At 35.7% G+C, this 25276-nt stretch overlaps 2 pseudogenes; both read right to left on the minus strand.

Moving 5' to 3' along the window:
• Positions 1–264: 264 nt before the first annotated feature.
• Positions 265–1340, minus strand: LOC149265230 (histone acetyltransferase GCN5 pseudogene; annotated as a pseudogene).
• Positions 1341–4953: 3613 nt separating this feature from the next.
• LOC149265231 (histone acetyltransferase GCN5 pseudogene) lies at positions 4954–6029 on the minus strand (annotated as a pseudogene).
• Between the last annotated feature and the right edge of the window lie 19247 nt (positions 6030–25276).

Genomic DNA, 25276 nt, shown 5'->3' on the forward strand with positions numbered 1-25276 from the left:
CTAGGATATGTGCATTTTCACTTTCATTTAAGCAATTTGAAGTATTATTTGCGTGAACTGACAAACCAGACCCCCAAGGAGAAGCAGCCATCCAACGTTCCAACCATTTCCATCCAGAATTGCAATGGTCTGGATCATACTCCATACATAGAGAATCTGTCTTTGGAATAGCTTTTAGAAGCTGATTAGCAAATCCATTTGAGAACAGCTTCTCTGACACAAAAGTGTCATTGTTAATTGAAGCATTTGAACCATTTCTCTCTTTTACCAAAATGTTTCCTTCGTAAAACCTTGTTTAATGAAGTAGCCAACCGCGTGATTGTCAGCATATGTTAGAAAGTGTGTTATCCCATCCACATCACGAGCATGTTGCTTCAAATGATTCATCAGCCTCGTCCCATAGCCTTTTACTTGTTCATCCACAGTAATAGCACAAAAAGCTATTTTTCCAAATCTCTGACTAGGATAAGGGCGATAAGAAATGCCCCCAACAACTTGATTTTGCTTGATGATCATCATTGACTTGTGGCTCCTGTCCATTACAAGTCTAACAATGTACGCCTTTGGCATATTGGGAAGTTGCCTTGCAAATATATTCTTTAATCCAATAAGCCAGATCATATGTTGATCAATTCCATCATTACTAAAACACACGAATTGAAGACGGCCAGCATATTCCTCTTTCTTGAGTGATTCTTCTCTAGAACAATAGGCTCCACTGGTTTGAATGTTATCAGTGTAAGTAAGCTTATTAGCTTCTTCTTTCACGGAGCTGGGTAAAAGAGCAGAACCGGAAGGAGCAACTTGAGCATTGTTGGCTGAGACATTACTGTTGTTGTTGTTACAGCTAATCTTCTCTTTTTTAACTGTGTCAAGAATCGGTTCAGTTTTAACAGTGGTGGCAAGTGCAGCTCCAGCAGCATCAACTTTGGGTTTAAGATTGCGGGAATTAGCAGCGCCGTTGTTCAAGCGAGCGACAGTGAAGGTGTGCATGGAATCGTGGCCATCGTCGAAGTCGTCGTCGGCATCAGAGTCGTGTCTTGATTCTCTTCATCTCCATAAGCAAGTAAACTACAAGATACAGACACGAATGATGAGCTAATAAGGTCCTCCACTTGAAACCTTGAGAACTCTGAGCATAACCTGCAGCCATTGCATTCCATACAACTACATCTCTCTCTGGCATTTCATCAAACACTTGGAAACCTTCCTCTATACTCCCACACTTAGAATACATATGCAGACAAAGGCAACTTTGACTTCCATTCGACTTCATAATAATTTATATTACCGCTATCCCCTTTGATGCCAACAGAGCCTGCACGTGTTAAGACCGACATGTAAGACTTTACACATGCTATTCTCGTAAAATTCTTGTAGAAAATATGACAGATGGTGTGAGATGTACTATGGATCAGCACGAATTCCCCATTTCGTAGCGCAGTTAGTGCAAAGTCGGTGTTTTTCGCTACGAAATCACTAAAACAGGTTGCGCCGTGAAACTGCTAAATGATTTATGCTCTACGAAAACACTTTGTCCTTAAGCTAGTCTGAGCAATTTTGGCAACAAAATTTTCAGTGATAACAGTGGCTCCACTTGGGATAGTGTGCCCTTGTGGTACACTAAGAACCTGCAGTTCCAGTGCCTTACCCTCTTTTGATGAACAAAAATTTATTTGACAAACATCTTCTTCAAGCTTCTTGGGCCTTCACCTCGGGCTTAAGCTTGATGATCAGTGTAGGAGAAAGAAATCTACATCTACTGAAAAAAAAAAAAAAAAAAATGCTCAGTCAACCTTGAGCTTAGTTGCATTTACTTACCTACCTACCCTAACAATTTCAACTTCTTCCTGCTCAATCAATATGAAATTTCCAATGTAGCCAATCCTCTGTTTTATCTGATATTTGAGTTTTTTGACTACATTGGAGTTCAGAACCACAATGATATTGTGATGACCACTGCCACTGAAATTGCCTCTGATCTTCATAGAAAAACTGAAAAACTTGAGAGTAAAACTCTTCCATGTAGTCAGCTACAAGATCCCAGAATACATGATCAGCTTGATGATTCTTGTAACTTTCAGGTTGTGCAAACTGATCTTCAACAACAGTGTTCAGTTCCTCAATCGTGAAAGAGAAAGGAACCAGCATTCTCTCCTTGCGTTCTGCCATAGAAAACTTCTGAAAGTAACGATCTTGATTATGAAAACTATATACCTGAATTTGACCTTCTAAACCTTCAATTTCTTTCTCAATGTCTTTGGCAAATTCATCCAAAAATTTCCTCTTATCCTCTGCCTTGCAGTCAAATGATTTTAGATATGAGGATAAGGACAAAGAAAAATCTTCATCTGTTTCTTCATTACTATGATCATTATTCCATTGTTTGAAACCTTGAATTGAAGGAGAGTTTGCCACCACCTCTGACCTATCTATCCATTCCTCCAAAAACATAAGCCATAAGTCTTGAAATGACTTAATGGATTTGATAGGAAAACTTTCAATCCATTGTTTACATTTCCCTTGAAGTGAATCATAGAATAACATAATGCAAACATCCTCATGTTTAACTCTAAGAAGCTCAGCAAAATGATAGAAATCTGAGATATGCTTAAGAGTTAAACTCAAATCTTCTCCATTGAATTTTGGACCATTCCTTAGAAAATATGCATCCTTGGGAAAATGATTTGGGAAACCATGAATTCCTGAAAAATCTATGCATGCATACCTTGAAATAAGAATGGTAACATTTGGGTCCTTCATAACTCTAGTGGAATCACCATGAATCTATGAATTTCAAATTCTTCAACAATGGAGTCGCCAAGGTAGATTGCAGCCTCAAAAACCTTCTGAGCTCCTGCTACCTTCAGAAGTTCAGCTTCATGATTTCGGGAAAGAATAATATTTGGCTCCCGGCAGACGCACCAAAATGTTATCACAAAATCAGGTACTGAAGGCTGCCAATTAGCAAGACTCTGTGTAATTGTTTCAAACCAAGCTTTTAACTAAGGCTTAGCCTCCTTAGTCTGAGAGGGCTCTCTCATAGGTTATTGATATTGAACAAGATGGCTAACTCTTACAAGACGCATGAAAAATGTACTGGCTGGACAGAATTTCTTCCCATTGGGCTTATGGAGTCACTAATATCTCAGTAAACAATAACACTATCCTTTCATAGAAATCAGGGCACTTTACATCTAATGTTCAAACATAACTTACATGAAACACAGTTTGCCTAGGCATACAGGAAGTCAGAGCATGATTCATGAGTTCTGAGTGATTATGCATTAACCAAACTGTAAAATAACATTAAAGAGAATAAACCATCATACATTTGAACAATAAGATCTATTGTGAATCCTGAGAAGAAACAACAGTCATTTGCATTACTGAAATCTGCTATACATAAACCAAAACAGTCTTCTCCAAAAACATCCAACCCTTTGTTTTTTTCTGTTTCAGCTATTTATAAAGTTCTTCTACCTGACTCTGATTCATCTGAGGGGAACTCGAAGTCCTTTTCTTATGACACCTATTCACCTTTAAACTAACTAATAAAAGCCACTTACTACTAATTGACAACTCTAGAAACCTAAAACAAATAAGATTCTAATTCTACATCATGCTGGACATAACATTTATTACAATTAAGATTCATTTTCTGCCAAGTGGATTACTACAGCGGTAGCTTTGATGGCTTTAATTACCATGAACTTCATTCTTTGACATCTGCTCTATTTCTGGCAGTGGCTGTGATGAATTTTTAATGCTCCATGTTTGTCTTCAATGACACATCTTTTCTGTTACCCTGAAACATAGGCCCCTGTTTGTCGGTCTTTGATGTGCTGCTCCATTTTGGTCGTCCAATACTAGAAAGCAGATAACTGAGATCCAGTTGTTGATTCTTCATGAGGGATATGTGCCTTAGTCTTAGCAAATCTGTTCTTCCAATAATATCCTCCACCTTCGCATAACCCAGCTGTGCAAGAATACCTCTAATTTCTTCTACAACATGCAAGAAAGAGTTAATCACATCTACAGGTATACCAGGAAACCGTGCCCGCAATTCCTTTCTCTGGCTTCATAGTCCTTACAGATAAAACCACAATATCACTTGGAAGAAAGTCATTTACATCCCTCCATATTTCCAGCTTAATTAAAACGGCCTGGCTTTGTGAGCCCTTGAGAAATCATAAGAAAACCTTAGTACAAAACCTAAGTTTTCGATTTATTGCTGCTAAGGCAAACTCTAGAAGCTAAAATTTCCTTTCATTGATATTGTATTCACAAACTGTCTCTCTGCCCTCACCAAATCCTACGAGAAGACAATTTTTACTGGTAAATTTTAAAGTATATAAGAACCGTCATTCTCAGATTTTTCTTGCACTAAACAATAGTAGAAATTTCCCTGTAAATTTAAGGCCTTCAAAACGCTACAATGCTGAGCCAGTGATGCTTGTTTCAACTGTTCATTCAGCCGATCTGGAAAAGAATCCAATATCGAATTTGACAAATTTGTTTTGCTGTTAAGATGATCGGAAATAGAATCAGGTGATGACGTTAAATTGGATCCCTTTGTCAAACTGACAGTAGTCTTCTCAGATTCAACCTCAGGGTGATCAATAACAGAACCTAACATTGAATTTGACTCCTTTATCAAGATATGCCTAGGATTTTCAGCTCTAGCCTCTAGGATATGTGCATTTTTACTTTCATTTAAGCAATTTGAAGTATTATTTGCATGAACTGACAAACCAGACCCTTAAGGAGAAGCAGCCATCCAACGTTCCAACCATTTCCATCTAGAATTGCAATGGTTTGGATCATGCTCCATACATAGAGAATTTTTCCTTGGAATAGCTTTTAGAAGCTGATTAGCAAATCCATTTGAGAACAGCTTCTCTGACACAAAAGTGTCATTTTTAATTGAAGCATTTGAACCATTTCTCTCTTTTACCAAAACGTTTCCTTCGTAAAACCCTGTTTAATGAAGTAGCCAACCGCATGATTGTCAGCATATGTTAGAAAGTGTGTTAGCCCATCCACATCACGAGCATGTTGCTTCAAATGATTCATTAGCCTCGTCCCATAGCCTTTTACTTGTTCATCCGCAGTAATAGCACAAAAAGCTATTTTTCCAAATCTATGACTAGGATAAGGGCGATAAGAAATGCCCCCAACAACTTGATTTTGCTTGATGATCATCATTGACTTGTGGCTCTTGTCCATTACAAGTCTAACAATGTACGCCTTTGGCATATTGGGAAGTTGCCTTGCAAATATATTCTTTAATCCAATAAGCCAGATCATATGTTGATCAATTCCATCATTACTAAAACACAAGAATTGAAGACGGCCAGCATCTTCGTCTTTCTTGAGTGATTCTTCTCTAGAACAATAGGCTCCACTGGTTTGAATGTTATCAGTGTAAGTAAGCTTATTAGCTTCTTCTTTCACGGAGCTGGGTAAAAGAGCAGAACTGGAAGGAGCAACTTGAGCATTGTTGGCTGAGACATTACTGTTGTTGTTGTTACAGCTAATCTTCTCTTCTTTAACTGTGTCAAGAATTGGTTCAGTTTTAACAGTGGTGGCAAGTGCAGCTCCAGCAGCATCAACTTTGGGTTTAATATTGCGGGAATTAGCAGCGCCGTTGTTCAAGCGAGTGGCAGTGAAGGTGTGCATGGAATCGTGGCCATCGTCGGAGTCGTCGTCGGCATCAGAGTCGTGTCTTGATTCTATTTGTCTCCATAAGCAAGTAAACTACAAGATACAGACATGAATGATGAGCTAATAAGGTCCTCCACTTGAAACCTTGAGAACTCTGAGCATAACCTGCAGCCATTGCATTCCATACAACTACATCTCTCTCTGGCATTTCATCAAACACTTGGAAACCTTCCTCTATACTCCCACACTTAGAATACATATGCAGACAAAGGCAACTTTGACTTCCATTCGACTTCATAATAATTTATATTACCGCTATTCCCTTTGATGCCAACAAAGCCTGCACGTGTTAAGACCGACATGTAAGACTTTACACATGCTATTCCCGTAAAATTCTTGTAGAAAATATGACAGCTGGTGTGAGATGTACTATGGATCAGCACGAATTCCCCATTTCATAGCGCAGTTAGTGCAAAGTCGGTGTTTTTCGCTACGAAATCACTAAAACAGGTTGTGCTGCGAAACTACTAAAGGATTTATGCGCTACGAAAACACTTTGTCCTTAAGCTAGTCTGAGCAATTTTGGCAATATAATTTTCAGTGATAACAGGAGGCTTCATGATTCTCTCTTTTCCTAACTTTCTAGAACTAACGCAAGTGTAAGGAGAGCAACCTGTAGATGACTAATGCAGGCCAAAATGGAGCAACAAGTACGTGAACGTTGTCGAGCAAGAGGCCAGGATATGTTGGTCCTATGCAACTAAATAGGTTTGAATCAACTAGTCTTTATGAAGGTGATGATCAAGTTACACAAGTCAAACTTCAATGACATGAAACATAGTTTGAAAATCAAAAAATGGATGAAGAAAAAAACATTGCGACCTATGTACTCAAATTTGATGAGGTTGTAAATGCCATCAAAATATTATGATAAGAGGTCAAATATTCCTTGATCATAGAAAAGGTGCTAAGATTTCTTCCTTTGAGATACGATGCGAAGGTATCTTCTATAGAAGAAACCTAGGATTAGAACAATATAATAATGGATGAATTGCATAGAATCCTTATAACGTATGAAATGAGAACATATACAAAATATAGAAAGTAGAAAAGAGAAGTATCTTTTAAAGCCATGAAGAAAACAATAAAAAAATAACTCAAGATAGAAGGAACAATATGCGATGAATCATATGAATAAGAAACGAATCTCGTTGGGAAGGTCAAGATGGGAACTATAAAACCCAAAGGTAAGTTTCCATTTAAATGTTTCATGTGTGGAAAAATAGGTCATTATACTAAGATATGTCCTTTTGTGGAAAAGAGAATCTTATTCAATAAAAATATTTATTTGAAACAGGACAATAGTTGTTCAGATGAGAGTGATACAAAAGAAGGCGAAGCAATATGAGTCCTCTTGATAACTCAAGAAACCAAAAAATAATGATCATAATATCAATATTAAGGAATATGTAATTGCTTAAAATGAAGAAAAAAAAGAACCAAACATGAAAATATATTCTTTTCAGTGACTTAGAAATGATAAAAAACTAAATAGGAAGATAAAGATCTTAAAGAAAAATTGAAGAATAAAAAAAAGGAAAATGGAAAAAATAAAAATAGAGAATTGAAAAGCCTAATTGAAAAATATGATGAAGAAAATATCTCTTTAAATGTCAAACTTGTAGAAGAAAAAAGAGTTAAGTAATGCATATCTAAATGATGAAGAAAGAACAAGATTGTGAGAAGCTTGAGAAGGAATTTGTGTCATTGGGTTGAAGTTGATAAGCTCAACACGAACTTGAAGAGATCACAAGTGTTGGATAACATTCTTAGTTGTCAAATATCACCATTCGATAAAACAAGTCTTGGTTATCCATGTGAATGTTCAAGAAAAGAGTTTTTTCCATCATAGAGAATACAACAATGGATTGAACCCCCTGTTATGCGGGATTTATGACTACAGACAAAAATATCTCCCCTAGGTTTGGTGGCTAACATAGAACAATAGAATGACAAGGGACCTAATGTTTTCCTTAAAGTAAGTAGACGAGTGGAGGAAACCTACTTGGAATCTATCATATGTTTCGCTCCTTATTTGGCTTCAATGCTCCAATCCTAACTCCAACTACCAAAATTAGAATCTGCACAACGAGACAACAGAAGCCAAGAAACTACGAGATCTATGTGGCATCATCTATTTACTTCATTCAACATATTTACATGCTATTGAAATATATGAAATAACAACATCACATATATGAAAATAAAAGAACTCTTTGTATTGATATAAATGGAGTGAGTTACAACCATAAATAGGTGTCAATCTTGTATAATAACTCCTCCAAGTTGTTAACTTGTCATTCCTTTGTCACAAAGTGTACCTCCAATCACCCTATATTCATGAAAGAATCACTCTCGCTACAACAACATAAGGGTATAATCACTCTCCCAAAAACAACCTCTTCCATATGGAAGGCTGTAAATATATAGAGGAGTGGGGTATGTTGGGAGTTCCTACCCTTTTACCAATCTTGGGATAGAGATCCACTCTTGATGCGAGGATGAGATCTAAGGGTAAGGGATGGAAACTCCAAGGTAGGATAGGATAGGATTTGAGGGTTTTATCTTAGGTAAATGGTTAGAACAGATCCTAGAATCTTGTGGAAATGGAGGCTTCATGATTCTCTCTTTTCCTGACTTTCTAGAACTAACGCAAGTGTAAGGAGAGCAACCTGTAGATGACTAATGCAGGCCAAAATGGAGCAACAAGTACGTGAACGTTGTCCAGCAAGAGGCCATGATATGTTGGTCCTAAAACTGGCTCAGATAATGCAGTTTAGGGAAGAAACTGTGGGGAATGAGAGATTCATGCATTAGGATTTGTGAAATGATGATGTAAAGGGGAAATAATATGTGAATGATCCCATTAGGAGGCTAATTGATCAGATGAGACAAAATAACCTATAGCAGAGTGCTCCCCTAAAGTGCAAATTTAGAGATGATGACTCACAACTGAAGTGCTTTACCTTGTGACAAGTCGCGATCTAGAACAACTAGTAAGATTGTCTCTTGTTACAATACATTTAGATATTTATATCTCTTTTGTTGAAGGATACATAACCATACTCAACATATAAGCTAATATTACATGTTTAATGATCAAAAACGATGTCCAATAATGTCTAATGGTGGTTCCATGACTAAATGACTATCAATATAATCATGGCCATCATACATTGTGATATAGTATAATTCAGATGTCGCAACCTGGATGGAAGAAACTAGATCTGGGGTACTTTTATCTCATTCATACAATCAACCAAAAAACAAGTCTAACCATGTAAATAAATGCACTGAGGTCAAACACGGTAGATACCATTACATTATCAATTGATGATATAAGCCATTAAGAGATGTGAGAGAAACCATCGATGATGTTAATGGCTCTCAAGGTACTCAACTACAATTCGTATGGTGTGAGTAAATGAGTTGATGTCGAACACCACACAAAATCTTCCTATCAATAGCCATTAATGTAAACTTGTCACTGAGAGTGAGGAGAATTTCCATTTATATATGAAATCACTTCGGTAATGATGGGTGTTCCTGAGACAACTTCTTGGATAATGTGTTGATGTTGACAGGAAGTGACCCATGACAAGAGCGCCTTGATGTATCCCCCATCAACGACATGAAACGGGTACCATGATTAAGACAAAATGATCATAATAATGTTGATACGAAACTGAATTAGGAAAGGAAAATATGGAATGAAGGCTTAATATTATTGTAACAGACATAAACTAAATGACTTCTATTAAAGACAATAGTGACACTGAAATGGACTTGGAAGCATTGACCCAAAACTGAAACAGAGGTTCTATCAAGGTACAATAAACTTAAAGAAAAGAAAATTATCCAACATAACATCCACGAAGATGAAGTGGAAGAGTGTAATTTTTAAGAGCGACTCATTTCCATTAACAAATGGAGAACCCTATTTTCCCAATTTCCCCAACCATACTAGTCAGTACCTCTTTTTTTTTTAACAAGCTTGAGGAGGATAACATATGCTTGATCTATAAGTTCATCCTTTGGATGAATCCCTCCGAGTATATTTAATGAACTGTAAGAAGGAGTGGTTTCACCTTGTAATGTTCAACGAACCCATGGTTGTTTGATGCTTTAACAAGTTTAGTGAAGGTAAAAATCAACTTATTTTTCATGTTTATAGAGTTTGAAAAAGAAGAGAAAAATAAAATTCCAGATGTTTGTTTTCGTAGATAGTATCTCAAGTCCGAAAATATAGAAAATAATACTCAAGAGAACCTCTTATCCATGTTCAACTAAGTTATTCCTTTTTTGTTGTGAGTCTATCTTAGTTCGTAAAAGGGCTAAAGTTATATTGACTAGATGTATTTTCATTTACTTTTACGAGTTCGAAAATACAAGTGCTCGACGATCTTTTCATATTTTGGGAGTCTAAAAATACCTAGAAGATGACTCCTCCTGTAGGAACAAGTGGTATTAAAGATATTAGCTAGTTCTATTCATGATGGAACTACTCAAAGCACGTATAGGTGAAGAGGCTAGCTAATATGACCACCCATCATAGTGGTTCCTCAGGAAAGGGTAAAAAACAAAGTGAAAGTGTATGCTTGGCCAAGAAAATGGTAATGATGGAATTAAAGAAACAAGGCTCATCTCGATGATAAAAATGGAAATCATGAGGGATAAAATAGGAATGGTTTCATTTTTACAAAATCTTGTAACATGGGAAACTAGTAACATGGGAAACTATGATTGTGAAAACTTGAAAATGGTTTTAGTTTTTCACAAGGTTGGAACATGAGAAAAAATTATGCTTGAAATTGGCTTCATTTCTAGAGAAGCTTGAAACAGAGGAAAAATATATTTAAAGTAAGATTCATGCCCCAACATAATGACTAAATTCGAGGCACATGCCCCCCAAGCTTCATTTCAGTGACCCAAGTATACCATTGGATACTAATAGGTGGATGGAATAAAGGTTAATTTCTGAGATCAAGTGAAAGAATTGACTGGGAATTTATGAGATCTAATAAAAGGCTCTAATTGGAAAGGGGATATGTTTCATTTTTTAATGAGCTTCGCACAAGAAAAGAAATTTGTCATAAAAGCTTATTTCACTTTTTAACGAGGTTGACATAGTAAAAGAACTATCCTCATAAGAGTTTATTTAATTTTTTAACGAGCTTGACACAAGAAAAGGAACTATGCTAATGACCTTGTTTCATTTTTTACTGAGCTTAATACAAGACAATGAACTCTACTCTAGAAACCTTATTTCATTTTTTAAGGATCTTGACACAAGAAAATGAACTCTTCTCCAGGCACCTTGATTGTGACTTGTAAGAGGCCATGGCTTCCAAGAGGTTCTCGTCAAATGGAAGAACAATCCTTTGGAAGGGATACATGTCAAAAGATCCAATGGTTAGATTATACTACAATTCCCCCAATAAATGGTGCACTACATCACTTGCTGGATCTATGTCGAAAGAAGTTGAGCAGATAGTGAAAGGCTCATCTTCATCAGTAGGTATTTGAATTCGATAGGTTTCCACATAACTAATATGTGATGGGGGAGATACCAATTTCATATAAGGACCATTTAGGGAAGCTAGTTGATTGGGATTCAAATTAGGACCAACAAACAAAAGTTGGTAAGTTGTCAGGATTCTTCCTTCATGTGGGAAACACATCACATGAAATAGTGAACAGACAAGAGCTCCCATGACATAAACGTAGTCATGCCCAATGAGTAAATTAAAATCCAAAGGGCCTTAGACTAACATCACATCGATATAGACAGTCTTTCCTCCCAAAATAATAGGAAACTTAGGAAGTATCCCTAATGGTTTACTGGATCCTCTGTTAAAAGCCAACAAATTTTGGGTAACGCGCACAAGCTACAAAGAATCAAAATATTTCTAGGTAGTTGAGGACATAATACTAATAGATGCACCTTCATCTATGATTTTTCTAGGTACGACCACATTATAAGAATGTACCATGATATGGAAGGGAAGGTAAGTTGGAAGACGATATCCTATTAGTTGACTCCAACCAAAGGACGTGACCATACTACTTGGAGGAGGGACCGTAGAAATGGGATAAGTACCCCCTTGTCTGGTAAAATAAAAAGAAATAAGAAGAAACTGAGTGGTATGATCATTACTCTCTACAAGAAAAGTACGATCAAATGAAGGTGGAACCGAGTCAACCATTTTATCAACAAATGGTTGGTCAGGAATGGACTCATGGGTTTCAGGTTGAGAGAAAGTGGGATTGTTTGTATTTGGATTCTGATCAATCACTTCATCAACTAGTGGAGGATTGAGAGAAATATTTCAATAACCATCTAGGAGACGAGGCTGAGAAGTTGTAAGGTTTTCCAACACTTTTGAGGCTTCACCTAGATAAGGGTAAAGGTGAATAGGATGATTCAGTTCACACAACATACAGAGAAATTTTACTTTACCCTTTTTTCCCATGGACCTTACTATCACTAGTTGAAGGTTTGTCATCAACATCATCTCCAGAAATTGACGATAAAGGTCGATGTGAGCCTGTAGACCACACTTCTAATACCTTGGAAATACTAGGAAAATCTCTAAGAAGGTGGTCACCCTTACATAACATGCAATATAATTTAACTTTACGCGGTTGATTGGAAGATTTTTCCATACTACTTTCATCTGTAGCAATGGTTTCTTGGTTGTCGCCCTGCTTATTTTCCTTCATTTTCTTCATCCTTTTCTTCTTCTTCTTAGCTTCCTAGTTACTAAAATCAAGAATTTCACCAGGTGAAGAGGAAGAAGGGGATGAAGAAACAATAGGTGAAGAAGACAAAGGGTCAACTTGAGGTTGATATTGTTCAGGTGAAGAAGAATCTGGTTGAGAAGCAATTTGGACATTTGGAACCATAGGGATTGGAAATAACCAAACTGCCAAACTAATGGTAAATCCAGGAAGGAACAACATTGCTATATAATGAGCACTAATATTTGCAAAATAAGGAAAAGGACTAGGATTCCCTTGATTGGTAGCCTATGGAATTGTTGCCATTAGTCTCAACCTAAGATCCACAAAGGATTTGTTCCATGGGGATGATGTTGCTCCGCGATCAATTAATTGATTTTATAAATTAACGACACAGAAAACACAAAGGGGTAACTAGGCATAAAGTTTTACCAAGAAACCGTGAACTGAAATATACACCATTGTGAACCAAGGACATACCGTATGCACATGAAATCTCCCTGGATGTTGTGTTCGGTGTATCATGGTGTACAAGGCAACCAACTTGGTTACCTATGGTGAGGATAACAACCAATTGGGGACTCCCAAAATATACTTGATGGTACGTGGGAGTGCAGTCTATAGTAGTGTTGTCTAATGCATAACTATTCAAGGAGAGCGTTCCCATATAATTTACGTGTGTGGAGTGATTCCCAATATACCCAAAGGTATGTGGAGAACGATCTTATAAACATACCTACATGGAATAGGATTTCACACATGGGATGAAATGCTAGCAAACAATGACAACTCCTACATTTAACGATGCCAAAACATGTCTCTAACCTAGACCTCTATGTGTTTGCATTAATGTTACAAATTCTCCTTAGGTTTATTCAGTAAATTTTAAGTTGATCTTGAATTAAGTTTCAGTTTTATGGCTCACCAGGAATTCACCTAAATTCCATAAAATGTAAATCTAGCATGAGGAAATGGAATCATTCTCTTCAATGAAAATCTAGCTAAGGAAGGGAAGAGACAAACAATATGTAGCATAAAAATTGTAGCAAACAAGATGCACAATACAATCTGTTTTTCATTCAATTGTTACTACATCAATATGAATGAAAAACCCTAAATGTAAATGCGAGATTTTTTCTTTTCACCACACTTAATTTTTAAAAATGAGGAAAACTAAGATGGAAAGTCTAATCACTGATTCAAATGAAATTTTCCGAATGAGGACTGGAACAACAATTCATCCAAGCTATCAATGATCAAATGAAATAAATTTGCAAGTGACCTAATCATAAGAACAAAGAAAAAAGAAAAAGAATTCTCACTAAAGGAAATCAAACACAACTGCAAACCAAGTGAAGACTATTGAAAATAGCAACAAGAAACGCTAAAAATAGAAATGCTAAAAATAACATTTCTATAAATAGCATTTCAGGATATACTCCAACTTCATTGGAAATAACAAAAAATAAAAATGCTAAAAATAACATTGCTATAAATAGAATTTCGGGATAGATTCCAATTTTAATTAGTCCCTGAATTAAAATTGAGAATTAAGATTCAAATTTGGTCTCAGAACCAATTTGAAAAATAATTAATTAATTCATCTTGAGTTAATTAGTTGGAGAAAATCAAACATGAAGTCTATGTGAAGACATGCAGTAGTTATCCCTTTGATTGAGGAAGTTATCCCTTAATTAAGGAGATAAGGATGAATTGTATTTGAGTTGTAATTAGCTAGCTCAGTTAACTGAGTGAAGTCTAGTTAAATTAGTTCGAAACATTTGGAGGAACTACTTGTGAGTTCAGTCAGTTAATGCATGGATGCATGCAACTAGTGTTCTCTAGAAAACTGAATATTCTCTCATAAATAACTCATGCATGTCAGTTCAGAGAAAGACCCAGTTGAGATTAAAGGAAGCGACAGTGTACTACCAGTTGGAGGAATTTTCCTACATAGGAAACTCATCCATGCAGAAGGAATTATCTCCTTCGGGATTGCGCAGTTATTTCAGAGCTCAATGTTGTGTGTGAGGTGAGAATCACACAGGTTGCAACTGGAGGACCCAGGAGAAACTGTGCAAGGAAATAGGAGGCTTGGAGGACTGAAGGAAGGCATATGTGTTGTTTATTCTATCTATGAGCAACAGTGAGAGATTGTACTAAGAGATGGATAGCTTGAGAGCTAAATCTTTGTGTAATCCTGAGATATTTCCACTTGTATGATAATACAGATAGTAGGGTTTTTAGCTGAGGCTTTCCCCAAAGTATTCTTCTGTGCTCATGTGCGATTGAATCTTCTTCATCTGTCATATGTGTTCTCTTTGATCATGCTCAAAATCGATTAAGCTTTTGCAAGTTTGTTTGTAGAAGTAGATCAAGTCTTTTTCTTTAGTTACATTGCATTATCAGGTAATCTATAGTGAAATTTCTACAAAGGCTTCAGAACCAAAAGACACTCAAGCCTTAGAGAATGTCAACTAGAAGTAGGCTAATCAAATCAACACTGAGATAACAAGGTATTTTTTTTCAAAAATAGGGTCAACGCATGTGAAAAACGGGCACCGCTGCTCTGCAATGTAGGAAAAGAGAGTGTCCAAATGAGGTGAAACACGGGAATAAAGAAGGCCTAGGTGAGGTGCAATACTCTGTCAGTACACCAAGTCCATTGGTTCTGGGAAAGAGGATTCTAACACAAAAATTGCAAACAAGACTCAATCTGATCACTTCCTAGGTCTATTCTTACCTGGTTAAAGCAGCAAAGGTCTATGATAGAGATAAATAAAATACAATAGACAAATAAAAAACCAAGGGAATACACCCTTCCCTAGTGGAGTCACCAATTTTTTATGGGGGATTTATGACTACGGACATAAATATCTCCATAGGTTTGGTGGAGAACCTAGAAAAATAGAATGAGAAAGGACCCAATGTTTTTCTGAAATTAAGTATATGAGGGCAAGAAACCTACTTAGAATGTTTCATATGTTTCACTCCTAATTTGGCTTGAATGCTCCAATCCTAGCTCTAGCTACCAAAATTAGAACCTCCACAACCATACAACACAAGCCAATAAACTACGAGATCTATGTAACATCATCTAGCTACTTCGTTCAACAGACTGACATGGTATTGAAATATATGAAATAATGATATCACAAATAGTAAAAAAAAGAACTATTTGTATTGATATAAATGGAGTGAAATACAACCATAAATAGGTGTAAATCTTGTAGAAGAGTTTCTCCAAGTTGTTGACTTTTCCTTCCTTTGTCACAAGGTGTACCTCCAATTATGCTAAATGCATGAAAGAATCACTCTCACTACAACAACGTAAGCTTAGGATTATTCTCCAAAAGCCAACCTCTTTCATATGGAAGCTTGTAAATATATAGAGGTAAGTAAGGAGTTCTTATCCTTTTACCAATCTTGGGATTGAGATCCACTCTTGATGGGAGGATGAGATCTAATGATAAGGGATGGAAACTCAAAGGTAGGATAATATAAGGTTTAAGTTTTTTATCTGAGGTAAATGGTTACATTAGATCCTAGAATATTCTGGAAATGGAGGCCTTAGGATTCTCTTTCTTTTTCCCGACTTTCTATCACAATTGTAGGTGCAAGGAAAAAAACCTGTAGGTGATCAACGTAGGCCATAATGGAGCAACCTGTAGGTGAACATTGTGCAACAAGAGTCCAAGGTGTGTTGGTCCTAAAACTAGCTCAGATGATGTAGTTTAGGGTAGAACCTGTGGCGAATGAGAGAGTCATTCAAAGCGCTTTGTGCAATGATTATGTAAATGGGGAATAGGAAGTGAATGATCCATTTAGCAGTTTCAATGATAATTTTAGACAAAATAGACTATAACACCTCCTCCAAGGAAAAAAAAAATCCATAATTTCATCATGGAAATCCTACCTTCCTTGTTATGAAAATGATTTTCTTGGTCAAAATTACTCTTGTAGAAATTTCAGGCATAAGGCAATTCATTGTAAAATCAATACAATATTGAACTAGACAAGAAGGAGGAATGATTATGGATATGCACGAAACAACCATAGAAATGTTCATGGATATACTAATAGAAGCTACAATCGAGTTGAACGATTGATGAATTAGAAAATTATATGATACAAGTGCAATAATATTGGTCACAAGGCACAAGATTGTAGGTTTATAAAATAATATGCTCAAATAATAAGGATAGTGAAACCAACAATGATATGGGAACATAAAAAGAAGGAAAATTGAAATGTAGCATTGATTATTGAAGATAAATAAGATGAATGGAACATAGACAATGGGTGATCGACACATATGACAAGAGATGAAAAAAAAATAGGCTAATAAGAAAAAGTGACAGTGTTGCATTTGGAGATAACTCCTCCCTCAAGATACTTGGAAAAGGTGTAGTAAATCTTGTAAGTGAACATGTAAAAGTTGTAAATGTTTTGTTGGTCAAGGATTTGAAGCAAAATCTTCTTAGTTTTGGAAAAATATGTAATCAAGGTTTAATTCTTGAAAATGTGAAATCAGAGAATAAGACCAAGGGAGATTGGTTGCAACAACTATAAGAAGATCAAACAACATATACATTCTACACCAAGAAGAGTAAAAGAAAATTTCACCCAAGAGAAAGAGCCTAAGGAATAACTAAGAAGGGAAGGATAAGAAAACACAAGTGTTGTTAAGTGTCATATGTTTAGGGGGAGTAGCCCCAAAGAAACACGTCACCCTTTGCCATTGATTTGAAAAGGGGTGAGAAAGGATGTGAAGCATGGAGACAAGGAAAACATGATGTTAGGGCGAGCATGAGTGTTGACATCAATGAAAAAGGGGGAGATTGTTGGAAGAAATTGCCATTGATGTCAAAGGGTGAATTGTCTATTGATACGATGCACTTATTTGACAGGTGGTGTATTTTGATTATCATACCATTTTATAGGTGGCACATTTTTTGGTTCTTCGTGGTTGACGAGATATTCATGTTTAAAGGTAGGTTCCCTAAGAATTGATGGGTATGTCCCTTGTCATTCTCTAAAATCATTATTTAAATATTCAATGTGGCCCTTCAAAAGAATATTTATCAAATGATGAAGAAGTCAACTTTGATATAACCAACAATGGAATTTAGCTAAAATTAAAATTGGACAATTTAACTACAAAAAAACGCTAAGTCGGCTACAATAACAAATATATTTTTGAAGGAAATTGTTTAATGGGTTATGGGCTCAGGAGGGTATAGTGTATAGGTCTTCCCATATAATATAGAGCCCTACCAAAACATGTATAAATATGATGATTTTTTGGTGGTTTTTAGGCAATATTAAAAGGAAAAAAAGGATATTTGAAATCCACAACACAATTAGAAAGTTGAGACCTATTTTGATGCAAATATTTTAGGATGAGGTTTTTTATGAAGCAATCTTGATTATATACGTGTGTTTATGAAATTAATTTCTTGGTTGATTTTCCATGTTATCTCTACTATAATACACAAAAAATGGTGAATTATTATTTCGGTAATCTTTGTGGGATATTTTCTCTATGTTATCCACACGTTTAGGAATCATTCTCTGGCATATTACAAACTTGAGCTAGGGTGGCTTGATCTTAACACTTGAAGGTTATAGTTTGAGTCTTCTCTATTGATATGTTATTGTAAACCTAGATTATTTGTGAAGGGTTCACTATTAGTATCTCAATCCATAAGTAATCGAACTCAAATTAGTTATGAATAAGAAGTTTTTTCGAGGAGAGTTTTAAATAAATGTTACTAGAAATCTAGAAATACATAAATTGTAAATGACATACAATGTTTTGGTGAGCTCAGTGAAAAGGTGAAAGTGAAAGTCATTATAAAAGGAAAGAACTTTTGTAGTTACATACTGAGATTGAGGTAGTTAGAAGTTAGTCGTAGGGTAGACCAAAGGAAAATTGAATTTTGCGTGAGAAAGTAGCTTGAGGATGTGAATTTGCATGAGTCAAAGCTCAATGATGATGATACAATCAAACAATAATGGATGAGAAATAGTCATTGGGTAAGAGGACAATGACAAGATTTTATAATTGTTGAGAATGTTCGACATTGTGGTAAGTGGGTTATTATCCATGGTACGAGAAATCACATCAGTTAATATTTATCTCTATATCATATTCTCTAGGGATTTGTTACTCCTTTAGGTGAGAACCTAAAAATGAGGGGGTCATTACCTCCTTCTAGTAATGGCTACTAAATAATTAGGGGTTGTAGCTTCTTACGTAAAGGATGGTAAAACTAGAAGTTGTAGCTTTCTTCAAAATAAAAATCAATTGTCAAGACAAACCTTGTGTACTATTCTTGTAGTGTAATTCTGTTAATTTTGGGTGATATTTAAATTGTTTAAAATCTATGAAATATTGATTCACCTCTCATCTCAGTGTTTCAAATAGACATTATGTGAAACATGGTTCACAATTGGTGGCATATTATCAACCATTCACAATTATAATCAACCTTAGCCAACTATAATAAAAATAGTCTTATGAGTAATCAAATTAATAATTCAATAACATGAACAATTAACACAATAAAGTCAAATTTAACTATATTCTCCTAAACTCACCTATAATATTCCAATATATAAAAATAACCCTCACAACCAATATAGTTGGATAGAGATCAGTGACATTAATAATAAAAAATTCCTACATAGCAATATGTTATTCCCCCCCATCAATTCTAACTTATATAATAAGAATAATCTAGATAAAACTAACCATTACAATGGTTTAGATAATGATATTTCTAGCCTAAGGAATGACGATAATATCCTTTTAATAGGTGACTTTAACGCTCGAACTTCAAACAACCAAGCTATTATTCTAAACAATCATTCCAACCGTAATCTTCTTTGGTTAGATGAAGACCCTACTCTGGTTAGTAGGTACAAAAGGAGATCTAAAGACCTTGGGGAAAATTTGTTTGGGTCGGAGCTAGTCAAGCTCTGTAGTGATCAGGATCTGATAATTTGAAACAGTCTACAGAAGTGGCCCAATTCCAGCAAGATGACCTGCATCCATGGACTTCGTAGCAACATGGTAGACTACGTTATTTCTGATCTCCCATTATATAACGAAATAATAAATTTTGACATCTTAAACGACCACAAACCTGACTCCGATCATAGGCCTTTACTTATAACTCTCAATTTTGTCATGCATAAAGTTCCCACAGAAAATAATACTTACAGCCAAAAGAACTTAATATTTGATAGAAATAAAAACGATCTCTTTCTAAATGAATTAAAAACTAATTTGCTTCCTTTATCTAGTATAGACAACATAGAAGACCTCTATCATAATTTTACTACAACCCTCTCATATTCTATTAACAAGTTCTCAATTGAAGTTTCAAATAATAAAAGAAATAACAAAACCAATCCATGGTATGAAAAAGATTGTAAAAGTGCGAGGAGAGCAATTATGGAAGCTATTTATGAATCTCTTAAAATGGACAAGATAAAAATATACAAAGCCCTAACTAAAAGGAAAAAGAGGCAGTGCATTCATCCAAGACAGGAGAATCTCTCACACCTCTCTAAGGTAGTGTTGAAGCCCCAAAAATCTAGTCTACAACAAGGGGGATACCCACCCAGTTCGGACCTTGGTTAGCAGCTCCTTTTCCGTTTGGTATAGTGGGTCTGACTGGGGATATGGGACCAATTTCCCAATTTATGTGTATGTGTTTGAAGAATTGATATTTCCCTTCTAAAAGTTCCTAAGTGAGATACTCTAATTCTAAATCTAATCTAATAACATGCAAATTTTATTATAATAAACAAAAACATATAATTCTACACTAACCCAGGGTGTAATCATTCTGTTATGCGATCTAAAATGATTTCAAATCACAATTGGTAATAAAGATCATTCAACTGTTATGAGAAAAGAATTCAATAAAGATGAACCACTTGGTATAAAAAGTTAGATGAAATAGTTGTGAAAAACATATCGCATAATAAGCTATTCATACATTAAGCATAAATAAATAGCTATCACTGTACAAAAGTGCCAAATGATAACTCAAACATTCACACATCAAAATATAAACAACTGAACTTGAATATCACTTTTAACGCAAAGGCAGAAATAGTTAAGAGATAGAAGTACCATTTATAACTAGTCCTACTCATGAGCTTCAAGTGATAATGATTTATCTCCTCGTAACCCAACATCCACTAAGAGTACAGAAGTGCAACATCAGTAGCAGATATTAAATACAGATATCGATAAATGTTGTTCCTTTCATTTATCAAAACCTCCACAGAGGGTACAAAAGTGCATGTTCTGGGGATAAGTTTTTGACAAATTTTAGGACCCTTCTCTAAATGCATGAGAAGGGTTTAAATACTACTAAGTAAATCTAAAAATAACTTATTACAAAAATGTAGGATGCGGTTTAAATGAACGTCCTCACTTTGGGCAAAAATAAAACAAAATTAAAACTAAAACTGAATCTAAAATTATAATTACTAACTAACTGTGTATATGATCCTTGAAATCACACGTGTTCAGCATCTGTTTCAGAAGAGTCGGCTGGCCAACTTCCGATTTTAGCTGTTCTGGGAGAACAGAATTGGCAAGAGTTGGTGTCATCTTCTCGGCAAAATTGATGATACACTTGAGAGTCATGCACTGGCTGTGTGGTTTTACCATGTACATCCAGTAAGAATCCCAATTAAACTTGGCTAACCTTTGGATTGATTCTGCCTTTTCTTTAGCCTTCTGCCTCCAGTATGTTGGTAGTTGTTGTGCCTTTGGTAGATACCCTTTTGAAGATATTTCTGACGAATACCACTGGTTTAGGATTCAAGTTTTACTTTTTACCTCTATCGTTGCTTTCTTGCAAATTTTTGGGCTTATGGGTGACTGAGCAATTAGAAGCTTTCCTTTTCAAGAAGTTTTGCTCAGCGATGCTCAATTAGCACCTAGCGCTAATCGTGCATCGAAAACTTCCTCCATTTCTTGATCCGGGCTTCCTTGGTGCATTTTTCACCTTTTGCGCTTTTTCTTTTAGTGGGTATAAAGCTCAAAATTTGTGAAAATAATGATTCCATAAGCTCTTGACCTTGAGCCTTAAACTGTCTGTTTCTGATATCAGCACTGTCTAGTATCCATTTAACCATGTCTGTGTATGGAGGAATTGTGGGCCTCACCACTATCCTGTGTAAGAATGAACAGGCCAGTTCTGTGATGGATGCCTCAGAGGAACTATGTGAGCCTACAGTAGCCTCGACCTCCATTACTCTAGGGTTCTCTTCCTCAAGTATATTGTACATGCCCTCCCAGGTAGCAATACTAGCGTCTCTATTGCAGGCAGTGTCTGTATACAACGGCACCATTTCCTTCTCTTTAGAGCTCGGGGCTTTGCCTTTGTTTCCCATGGTATCCTACGTACTGCTTTGTATCGTTCTCTGTTCTTCGTTCCTACAATTTACAAGTGAAGTGAGAATAATGATATGGAAAGGTGACGGGAAAGCCTTAAATGTTGAAAACATACAAAATATACCACCTTACGTGAAATGACTTTTCGAAAAGCAACAAACCATATTCCATTAATAACTGGCAACTAATTCATTAATTAGCATTAAACCGCATGACCAGGTGTTGGTTTATGGAAAGTACGTTTTTGAACCATGAGTCCGAAAGATCTATGATGAAGCGATTTTGCAATTTGCTTTTCAATATCGCAGATCGCAACATCGCAGAATCGTTATATCGCAGAATCGCTAGCTCGCTATATTGCATTATCGCTCTATCGTAAAATCACAATATCACAATATTGCAATATCGCAGGAATGTGACATATGAAAATTTTCGTTAATCTATTTTCTGTGAAATACGATTTGTGATATGCGCCATCACATATCAGCAATTTAAAGTTTTTCAATTTAAGTGGTCTTTGATGGATGCGATGCGATATATGTTTGTTGTCCCATATCGCGATCTAGCAGTCTTAGAATTTGGCTTGCAAGGAGGTACCCTATTATCCTTTTGCGATGCGATACTTCCTAAGGAATAATCCTACTTTATCATAAAACTTAAGCTTTTTTTTTATATATTTATAGGGTATTTTCTTACGTTTTTTTACAGTAATTTTTATTGAAAAAGGAAAACAAGTACTAATTGATTTTTTAAATTTTGACTAAGGGTCCCCACTTATTTGGTATTAGTAATAACACCAAATAAGAAGGGGGGTTGTTGCTGGCCACAACAATTGGTAATTCACTTGGAAGAACCAGTTATCTCTACTTTTCTTTTGAATTTTCTAAACTTCCAAAACAGAAAACTTTTCATAAAATTAAACTTTATTATAGAAAGACAAAGTACATTATGCTTTTACCTATCAATGATATTTTGTTTCTTCTATTTTTCAACTTTGATTATTCACTCTATTAAGCTAGTCCTTGTATCTACATCGGGAATTACTTGGTTTATAGAGATAAAAACAAAGCCTTCTCTGTAAATTAGTTTGGAATACGCTCATTTGTCGTAGGTAGAGTCTTTATTGCCAGCAGGCATTTATAGCCTCGATAGGGTTACCTGTTACCCAGCAAAGATCCTGTATCCTACTTAGAGAAATTTACAATTTTCAAAGAGAAATCCATATCCACACTTATTGCTTTCATTTTCTTTTTTACCCTTAAAGAACAATGTCTTGGTTTGGTAGCCAATTTATGACACAATCATTCACTGATTTATAGCTTTGCTGAACAAGCTGGCTCGTGATGAGACCCCTTGTCTTTTGATTGCAACAATCTTGAGTCATTGCCTTGTTGTGGTATGCAGTATTGGCAAAGTCAGCAAGCTATAATATCTATGATCATGATAAGCTGACTCGTGATGAGACCTCTTACTATTTAAGTTAAAGTGTATCTTTGGATCATTCTCTGAACATTGTAGTTTCCTAGGTGGGGAGGAAGTCATTGTTTCCTTATGATAGCTCTGGAAGACAATAGTAGAATTTTTTGGAAATGGCTTTTCTACAGAGAATCTTTATTTTTGTTATTGATACCTTTCATTGGACTGATGCAAAACAATTTCCCACTAAAAGTCATTTTTTATCAAAATTTACAAAATTGAAACTAGTATCATTTCTAGGCCTAGAGCTTTTAACTGTATCTTTCAATAATAAGGATCAATTTTATAAAAAGAATTCTATTTATACAAGTGAAAAAACAAAGTCTAAAAGAGAATTTGTGTCTTTTTCATAAATCTCAAATTTAACCATTTACAACCGGTTTTATTATGAAAAGAAAAACATCTACTCTACAAAATAGAAGAATGATCTCCTACGGAAAATATTTTTTGAGGATATGTCCATTAATAGGTAAAGAATCTCTTTTTCCTGTTAAATCCTATAACATGAAAGTAGACGGACCTATGACTTCTACGATTTGAAAAGGGCCAAGCCACATTCGTTGAAATTTTGTATGTTTCCCTTTTTCCTCATGAGCCTTGTCCCATTTTAAAACTAGATCTCCCATTTGAAAATCTTTTCTGGATATCATGTTGGAATCAAAAGAGGCTTTTACTAAGGCTTGATGATGAGCGTGAGTTATCTTGGCTTGTTCTCGTTGTTTTTCTAACTTAATTATTTCCAACTACCTTAGTTGTAAGGAAGAAGTTGGTGCTTCGTCGATATATTGAACTAAGGCTAAAGAGGGAATTGCCAAATGAGTTGGAAGAACCACTTCTTTCCCACAAACTAGATTGAAGGGGGAAGTACCGATGGAGGCTTTGTGAGTTATTCGATCTGCCCATAAAGCATATATTAAAGACTTGTGCCATTTTTTATGATTTTGGTCAATGGTTCGCTTAATAATTCTGATGAAGTTTTTATTTGTAGATTCAGCTAACATATTCCCTTACGGGTAATAATTGGGAGAGTATTTAATCTTGCAACCCCATTTGAGTGCAAATTCAGTCATTGCATTACCAGAAAAATATGATGCATTATCAAACATTAAAGCAGAGGGCAACCCAAACCTGGTGATGATTAATTGATCTATGAACTCGATGATAATTTCAGCATTAGCCGTCTTGAGTGGAACTGCTTCTACCCATTTAGTAAAGTAATCTGTTGTTGTAAGAATATATCTATGATGTTTAGAGGAGTGAGGAATGATCTCACCTATTACGTCCAATCCCCATTGATCGAAAGGCTGCTCAATGTTAATTGGTTACAATGGCAAGGATGGTTTCTTTTGTATCCCTACAGCGGTTTGACAGACTTGACATTTCCGCACATAGTTATGTGAGTCTTTGAATAATGTGGGCCAATAATAGCTTGCACGTAAGATTTTATGAGCAGTAGCGTCTCCAACATAGTGTCCGCCTGCTGGCCCATCGTGGAGTTCCTGCAAGAATTTTTCAGCTTCAAATTTCTCAAGACATCTAAGGAGAGCAGAATCATAATTTATTCTAAAAAGAAAATCATTGACGAGCTGATATTGTTTGGGTTTTAACCTTAGAGCTCTTTTCTTGGTATGATCGAGGTTTGAAGGAGCGTATCCATTCTTTAGATAATAAATGATATCACCGTATAATGACTCAGCATCGTTTAGGCTTACCTCATACATTTGTATCTCTGCAGATGGAATTTCGGACATCAGCAACGCTCCGACTAGCATCTTGCAAAAGCCTTGACCTTTTACAATACTTGTTGGTTTGTTTTCTACGTCATATTCCTGCAAGGCAGTAACCCAATTGGCTCTTTTCTCACCCACGTCTTTTTGTACTAGAACATTTCTTACCGCTAGAAACGGT

Source organism: Pinus tabuliformis, chromosome 6 (genome assembly GCF_031772625.1).
Source record: "Pinus tabuliformis cultivar Carrire ecotype Pingquan chromosome 6, CPIR1, whole genome shotgun sequence".
Taxonomy (NCBI): Eukaryota; Viridiplantae; Streptophyta; class Pinopsida; order Pinales; family Pinaceae; genus Pinus; species Pinus tabuliformis.